Source organism: Apaloderma vittatum, unplaced genomic scaffold, assembly GCF_000703405.1.
Source record: "Apaloderma vittatum isolate BGI_N311 unplaced genomic scaffold, ASM70340v1 scaffold11180, whole genome shotgun sequence".
NCBI lineage: Eukaryota > Metazoa > Chordata > Aves > Trogoniformes > Trogonidae > Apaloderma > Apaloderma vittatum.
In genome coordinates, this window is record NW_009694017.1 from 45433 (window position 1) to 53927 (window position 8495).

Here is an 8495-nt window from a genome sequence, read left to right on the forward strand (position 1 = left end):
CCGATAGGCCACAACTTGTGGCAACACAAAACCAGAACGTGTTCAAGACCTGGTTTTATATCCGTGGTGGCAATACCTCAATTACTGCATTTAACAGCCTGCTTTCATTGCTGTTGCCTTTCTACAATCATTTGTGGAGCTCCAGGTCTCTAAGTCTCAGTTCTTCCATCATGGGTCTCCATAAAGCATCCCCCACCAAACCAAGCTGAGCTCCCATCAGCATGGATGTTGATAGTTCCTCTCTTTTTGGAGGAAAATATGGTCCATACCAAAACTTAAATTCTTCACCTTTCTGTGTTTTGTAAAATGTTGTATCTAGGGTTCTTAAAAAAAAAACAGCCTGAAGAATGCAACATGCAAGAGCTGACAGGAATAAAAGAAAATAGCTTTTGTGTGATAAGAGCTTTAGCTGGCAAATTTATGTATATCAGATTACATTTCCATTTTCTAAACGCAGAAGTAATCACTAGTAATGCTATTTTAAACACATTTAGCTCCTATCTACTCAGCTACACTTTAAGCACACTATCACAGTTCATTTCACCAGGGAGGCAGTCAGGCAGCGGTCTCACTTACAGGCTCACAACCAGGGAGAAGGATGCCAAAGGCACCCCTCTGTGACAAAAGGGTCACAAAATATTTATGGCAGTGCAGGTCTTCATAAGAAAGCACATTTTGGATAATAAAAACCAACTATGATTATGTGGCATTGCTTTGATATTTCAGAGTCATACAATGTGTTTTCCTTTGTGTTGTTCCCCAAAGCTCTCAGTTAAGCGATTGCAGAAGATAAAGGAAAGTCCAGTTTTTGCTCCAGCTGCTCTGCAAAGATTTGCCATAAGCCTGTGTAAGCGTCCAACATCCACAAACTGCCTCTAACAGAGTAACTCTCACTTTGAGTCTCTTCCAAATCTGGATTCCTCCAAAGGCTGCCTGCATTAACTGACTACAACTAAATGTCAAGCCATGCTTGCACTCTTCAATCGTGGCTTCGAGTCAGCCTGTGGCTTTCTGAGAAAGAGAGCAGGGAAAGCCACATAACTCCATTTTCTATCTCTTCATTTGGGCTTACAGGACTCATCAGCCTGACAAAGTGCAGGATGGACACTGAGTTTCTACAAAATATTTTCCCATCTAACAGCACCCAGTGTGGCTTCAAAACACTTCCAGGAACGCACACAACCTTTCATAGACTTTCCTATGCCTTACCAGCACTCCTAAAGACCTCTCCTATACACTGCAATCATCTCTTCCAACGAGATGGGTTTCATGCAGTAGTAAATCTCCTTTGTACCCTGGGACACTACTACTTTGCTATTTACCCTTTCAAGCATCGTTGAGCAATTATTTCACCAACAGTTTCACTGTAGGTTTTGCATAAAACCGGAAGCTTCAGACAAACAGGCAGGCTCTAGGTTAACTGAAAAGCAGATCAGTGACACGGACGATGGAGTAAGAACAGGCCAGGAATTTTGGAAACCTATTCACAAAACCCATCAATACGATTCAGGTTCTTTATCATTCCCGATGCAAAGCTATAGCCACAAGGAGAGAGAGCGTTGAAAAAGCGCATCTCGCAGTCTCTGCTTCACACCAGACTGGTATGAAGCAGCCAAGACCCATCAAATCCTCAAAAATGAGCTAGTCAAGTTGAACCTTCTGACACTAAGAGGATAGTACATATGGTTGAAGATTCAAAGGCATTTTTGAAAATCACTTTTGCTGCCACCAGTGTGTGGCAACTTCCCGTGTTTCCAGAACTGCTTGATACCAACCACCAGAACGAGGTGGATGCTCCGCACCTCTGAAGCCAAGCTGAAAGTCTAAACGCCAAGCAAAGTTCTCAAAATTTCAGGTTTTGCTTGGCTGTATTAAAAATATCTGCTTAGTGTGCTTCACAAGAACCTTCTGCGAGAAAAAAAATAAGATCAGATCTTCTCTCACTCAAGAACAACTAGTAAAGAGCAATGCAAAGAAAGTCAGAGGAGATAATGCAGCCTTCGCTTCAAGATTGAGTAGATACCCTAAGACACTTTTTGAACTCTTAATTTCCTAGGGTTCCTCTAATTTGTAAAACACTGTATTGCGAAATTGAAAGAAAAGGGAATTACAGGAAAGAAATAGATAAGATACCAAAGTAAAACTCCTTCAGTAGCCAGGACATAGGGGGGTTTTAAGTTATTTAAATAAAAATAAAAGACTTTGAAGTGCATTAGGACTACTTTTTTTTGCAAAGCTGTTCTGGAAAACTCATTTTTTAAATATACGTTCTTCTCCGCTTGTCTACTGCATATAAATTGCATTTCTTCTGGTTAATATATTCAGTCTGGAATAATTACACATCAGAGAGATGCCTAATAAGCTAATCTTTAAACTCTACAGATCTAAAAAAAGATCCCAAGGCATATTTCATGAATATAGAAAGGCATCAGCTGACAAATACATGACACTGTCCATATTATTGCGGTTGCAACCTAGAATCACATGAATCAACATTATGGGCTTGGTTTTGCATTATTCAGGATGACAGGACTTCTGAAGGAAAACAAGAGCGTGTTCTACAATCCTGAGAATCCTCTATGAAGATAAATGGAAATTAGTCACACAATATAGTAAAGAAAATACAGAATTTGGGGAATACTGCATTTTATTACCAGCATGCACTTCACCGGAAGACTCCATAAGGTTTTAAAAATCGAACAGCTGCTAGGAGAAGCAACAATGAACAGAAATACTTGGATTCACAACTGAAACTAACACGGGACAGAACTGACAAAGAAATATTTTCAGTTACCATAACCATATTGTTTTAGACTTACATCAGACAAAAGCTATTTCAACAGGAAAACCTGTCTTAGCCGACAGCTGGAAAACTCATAGCCTGATGCTGGAAGGAAAGGGGACTTATTAGTTTTTACAGATGTCTCCATTCCCATCATCCAAAAGTTAGAACTATGAATAGAGAGATGGGCCCCATCTGAAATAAGGCTTTCACATCCTCCCAAGGCTGCGCACGCTCACACCTCTGGCACCAATTCAGCCTCCGCTGCTACATGTAACGCTCACAGAACCTCAACCTGACATTTTGCATAGCATCCCCAAATTCAGCTTTACATTTATTTTTGGTCCACTCCCTCAGAAAATCATGTGTCCCTTCCAACAGCAGAACTCCAGACACCTCAGCTATCAGAGAGGCTGGATTTTATTTTAGAAATTCTTTATTTGCCGGCAGTAACAATAAAAACCCAGCCAGTGCGCACCTACACTGTTCAGCTCCACCACTCTGTCTGTAAGAGCACCCTCCAAGGCGAGTCTGATTTTGGTTTATATTCACAAAAGTAACACCTGCCAATGCCAAGCGTGACAGAAAGAGCACAGCAACTTTTCAGTTGACCACACTTCCTGCTGGTTAAACATTTATGGCACCCCGAGGAAACAACGTGTAGTAAGAGTAATAACTAACAAAGCACAAGCTCTTGGCTCAAAATTACCACACAGTATTTTATACTCTTACCAACACATAGGTTTTGTATATTTATTTAAGTTGGTAACTCGCTTGTATATTTTGGTGTAGTATCAGCTTTAGACATTCTGTTACGAGCTGTGCTGAGCAGCTTCACGTTTCTTCCACACATAAGGCAAGTTGGTGATATATTCAGTCATACTGTTCATTCACTTAGATTCCAACTTCTTCCTCCAACAAACCCCAGTGCTGCTTCAGTTTATGATTCGTCACCACCACTTGGCCACAGCCCCCAAGGGACTATACGACCACATCAAGCCCTCGATGTCCAATCTCCCAAGCCTTCTACAGAAGCTTCTTCTGTCGCAGATGCTGGGCGTGTTTCATAGCAGGCATGGCCTCGGCTTTGTTCCAGGCGTTCTTCCTCCCCACTGCTTCCCTTGGGTTTGGCAGGGCAGTGTTTGAAAGCAGCTTGCTGCTGGGCCCTCCAGCTGAAAACCAGCTGAAACTCAGGAGGAAGAAACTGAAGCTGTGGCAGAGAAGGGTGATATACAGCAACACGGGGACCTTTCTCCCACAGCTCCTGAGGAAACCCCATAACAAGGATTTGCTTCTGTGGTTCCCCAAGCTTTCTGAATTTCCTAGAGATCAGTCTCTTCTATTGCACACATTGTGGTGGCTGAATCAAGACTTTGGCAGGGGCTACAAATACCTCTCATGTATATGTCAGACTCAGACCAGGCTCACGGAAACCAGGAGCGATGCCTGTCCTACGGCCTTTCACCGGGCTGCTCGAAACCTCCCTCCAGACTGCAACGTTTAGTTTGTACCACAAGCTGAATGAATGGACAAGGAAGCTAATATAGCTTGCCATCCTGCTTCGGATAGAAACTGTCAGATTTTTGAGGTAAACAGATCATTTATTATGCTTCACATTCAAACGGATATACGTCCTTCCTTCACAGAACGCACATTTGTATTAATCAGGTTGATTTCCCTGGAATAAATCCTCCTGTGCAGCACATATAAGCTTGCTTCAGACGATTTGTGATTGTTTTACCTTTTTTTAAACCGAAAGATGCTAGGACAACCATTGGATCCAGTCTATCAAGCCTCCTGAGGTGTAGGAAGCTACACCAGGTAGGTGTGCATCCACCTGCCCCTCATTTTGGTGCATTATAATACAGCGCATTTGGAACATTGTAACACTGCCTCGGAGAGCTGATAAGTGAAAAGCCAGAGACTGGTTTCACTTGTATAAAACACGACTCCCCATGAAGAATCCAGTATGTATTTCCACTTCGTATACTCTGACGCCAAACCTAACAGTACTATTTGCATTTTCCATTGCAAAAACAGCTTCCATTTTAAAATTCTGGCATATCATATGTAACAAAAACTGAAATTGCTAACATAAATCAAAAAATGGTTAAAATTCTTCCCTTTGTTTTAACTCCTTCAGTCCAGGTTACTGTTTGCATTAATTTTGTTCCTGCAGAAGCAACTAAATAAATAGTTCTGAATTTGCTTCGTAAGCAAAATTTGGCAAAATTTGAACGTTCCTCAGGAAAGCTGTACTGGGGGGGGTGGGGGAAGTGTTGCTGCTCAGCTTTACAAACTCAAGACAGTTTAAGTATACTAGTAATGTCTCCCTTCTGTAAGCAAATTTAATGTTTTAGTAAACATCTGCAAAGCTTTATGACACTGCCATAATCTGCTATCTAAATTGCTAAGATGTGTTTTTTCATGGGTTTGATTTAGGAATTTAAAGCAAGAAATTAATTTAGATTTCATTTAAATTATAGAAACAAAAGTGTTACTTCTATGCACAAGTTTCTCCAAGAGTCTACAGCTTCATTATAGTGCCTCACCCCTTCCTCCACACACAACTCAACTGCTCATTCCGACCCACACAGGAGGTGGACGTGCCCTCCCCGGGCTTGCGGCTATTTGCTACTTTCCTTTTGTTTTTCAGGCAGTGTTTGGTTTTGGAATAGCTTTTTCAACCTCACTTGGTAGGAAACTGCACAGCCTCAGTCGGAGCCCTTCCTTCTCCATTAAATACATGGCAGCATAACAGACCCACGCTCCCGACCAAGATTTCGTTACGTGATGATTTCACCTTCTGCAAATGAGGGTCTTCACTGTGGGCCCTAAGAGAGGGAAAGGAAACTCCAGTTGATTCCCTGTTTCCCAGCCATTGCTAGAAAACCCACTGCAAATTATCAAGCTTGGTAAAAACACTAAAAAATAACTAAACCACCATGATTATATTTTAAAACCATCACTAACCTCAAACACTCCCTGTGTCAGTAGTTTCACTGCTGCTTCCCGGGCTCAAAGTGCAAGCAGAAGTGGTTAAAGCCACTTTTCTTTACGATCACATCTAAAAATACCATCCTTCTAAGCAACTTCATATGGTACCTGTCCCATTCATTGTGGAGCTCTGAGAATTTGTGGCATAGGGAGCTAGAAATAGCAGGGACTTGATTTATATTTAAGGCAGGTAAATACCACCCCAAAGAATCAGCTCATGTCTCTCTGTCTGCTATGAGATGTAAGGCTGGACAAAACCTATGTTGCTTAGGGAAAAAGCCCCCAGACGGCCTCTGCCATTGTCTTTTGATTTACAGAAGTGCAGAGTGCCCACAGTTACAACTGAGCACAGCCAGAGCCTGGGTGGGAATCTGGGGAGAGCATGAAAATGGACAGTGCCCCGAAAAATTAAGCACTAGGTTTGTTAAGCCCCAAATTGATAACCAGAACTCCTCATGCATGAAATAAAATACCACCACCTATCACAGCACCTCAGTAGGAAGATGAGCTGATTGATCCCGCACGACACTTCTTAGTTTGGCAGGTGGACAGGAAACCTCAGAAGGGGAAAAAAAAAAAAATACCCAAACAACAAATCTGGGGCTTGCTACTGAATGAAGTCAATGGAAAAAATACACCTAAAAGCTACTTGTCACCCTTGAGCATAAGCAGTGAGTTCAGGGCTTCAGATCCACAGATCTCCTCACCTAGCACAGTAAGTTTACGGGGTAGAAAGTTGTGTTTGCGCCATGGCATCACCTTCATCTACAGGGGTCAACAGCTGCCGGCAGCTGTGGGTTTCACAGCTATTTGCTAGACTGCACAGAGGGCAAATGTGGAAACAACAGGATTTAGTGCAGCAGGTAAACACCAGCAGTGGTTAGAAACCCTTCCTGCTCACCTGTGGTTTCCCTTATTCCAGCTCTATTCCCCCAATCCCTTCCCTCCTCTGGCAGGATATGCCTGAGCTGCTCAACAGAACTTTCCAAGAGAGGAAAAACATATATTCTTCAGCTTAATCCTTAAGGGGAAGGGAAAAAACCTCAAAAAACACTTATCCACTTTAGCTGCAATTTTCTTAAAAAATGCAATTTGAGGCAGACACTCAGCATGGAAACTTCAGTCTGAACAGTCTAAGACTGGCAAAGCCTCATTTGCAACTGAAAACAGGGGAAAGTGTCTGGGAGACTAAATCACAGACAATGACATTACTTTACAGAATACTCTGAAAAGAAAAAAAGCTTTTCATTTTTTTCTTTTGCACAGACCCTGCCATTAAATCTTTGTCTGAGGATGATCCCACTACAAAATGTGGAACATCGAGTGAAAACACACAAGGATCCTCTGTATCACGTTCTATAAAAGCAAGTCGCTCTTGAGACAACATTCACTTAAGATATTTAACAACCCCATTGCTGCTTCAGGAATCAGGTCTTCAGTTATCAAGGTTGTGACAAAGCTCTGCAGAGAACCACAGCAAAAATAGCAATTGTGGTTTCACGCAGAAGAAAGAAAACACCACGCAAAGCTTTAAAAACTGCTTCTTCAGACAACAGATGAGAGGGCCTAAAGAATAGTGACAGCTAAGGCCAGAGGTGAGTAAGCTGGACATTGAGTGGTGGGACAGTGGCGGCATCTTTTGTAAATCTGAGGCAATGAGCCCACAATATCTCTGACAAGTGTAAGGAAAAGCTCCTGAGCATGCAGTAAGTTCCCAGATGTGGTACATGAGGGCGATTTTTTTTTTTTTTTTTTTAGGGTGGGATCCCCAGGCCACAGAACTAAAGAACAGTAGTAAATCCAGGAAAAGCATTACTCCAGCAACGAGTCATCCCAAGCAGTGAGCAGGGGGTCTTTGGAAATGGTACATATGGTCAGAGCTGGCTTTTGAGCTTTGCAAAACCCGCACCTACCTTGACCTGTGGAATATAAACCTTTGCGGGAAATCCCAGAGGTCTGTAAAACAACTGTAGACCTTTTCTCCTAAGGTTGGCTGTAAAGCATATAGTGATTACAAGTTCTTAAAGGTCCATCTGGTCCCCAGCACATATGGCTGAGACACATCGGCGCGGTGCAGATGGAACCACTGCAGAGGCCAGACCCTGTGCTGGGCACTGGCGCCGGCTGCTACTTCTAGTCGTGGTGCTCCTTGGTCCTGAGCCTTCGTTTCTCTGCACCTCTGTTTCAGCTTTGTGTGTTTTGCCTGCTTAAACAGTAAACAATGAGGAACAGGGATCGTCTTCTGCCATTTGTGCCATGAACACTGTTCGTGACGACCGATGTGTCCCTCACACGACAACTAACGTGCGATTCAGGCGTGGATGACCTTTTCTGCAAGTTGCCTGTTGCAATGTGGGAGAGTCATGGTCAAAAAGCATAATAGAGGCTGAGGGACAAGCAGACTGAGAGCAGCCTTGCAGAGAAGGACTTAGGGATGCTGGCTGATGAAGCACTTAACATGAGCCAGCAATGTGCACCGGCAGTCCAAAAAGCCAACGGTGTTGTCGGTTGTGTCAAAAGTAGCATGGCCAGCAGGTCAAAGGATGCGATTCTCTCACTCTACCCTGGTGAGACCTCACCTGGAGTTCTCTTTCAAGCTCTGGAGCCCCCGAAACAAGGACACAGATCTGTTGGAGCGGGCCAAGAGGAGGCTACAAAGACGATCAGAGGGCTGGGGTACCTCTCCTACGAGGACAGGCTGAAGGAGTTGGGTCTG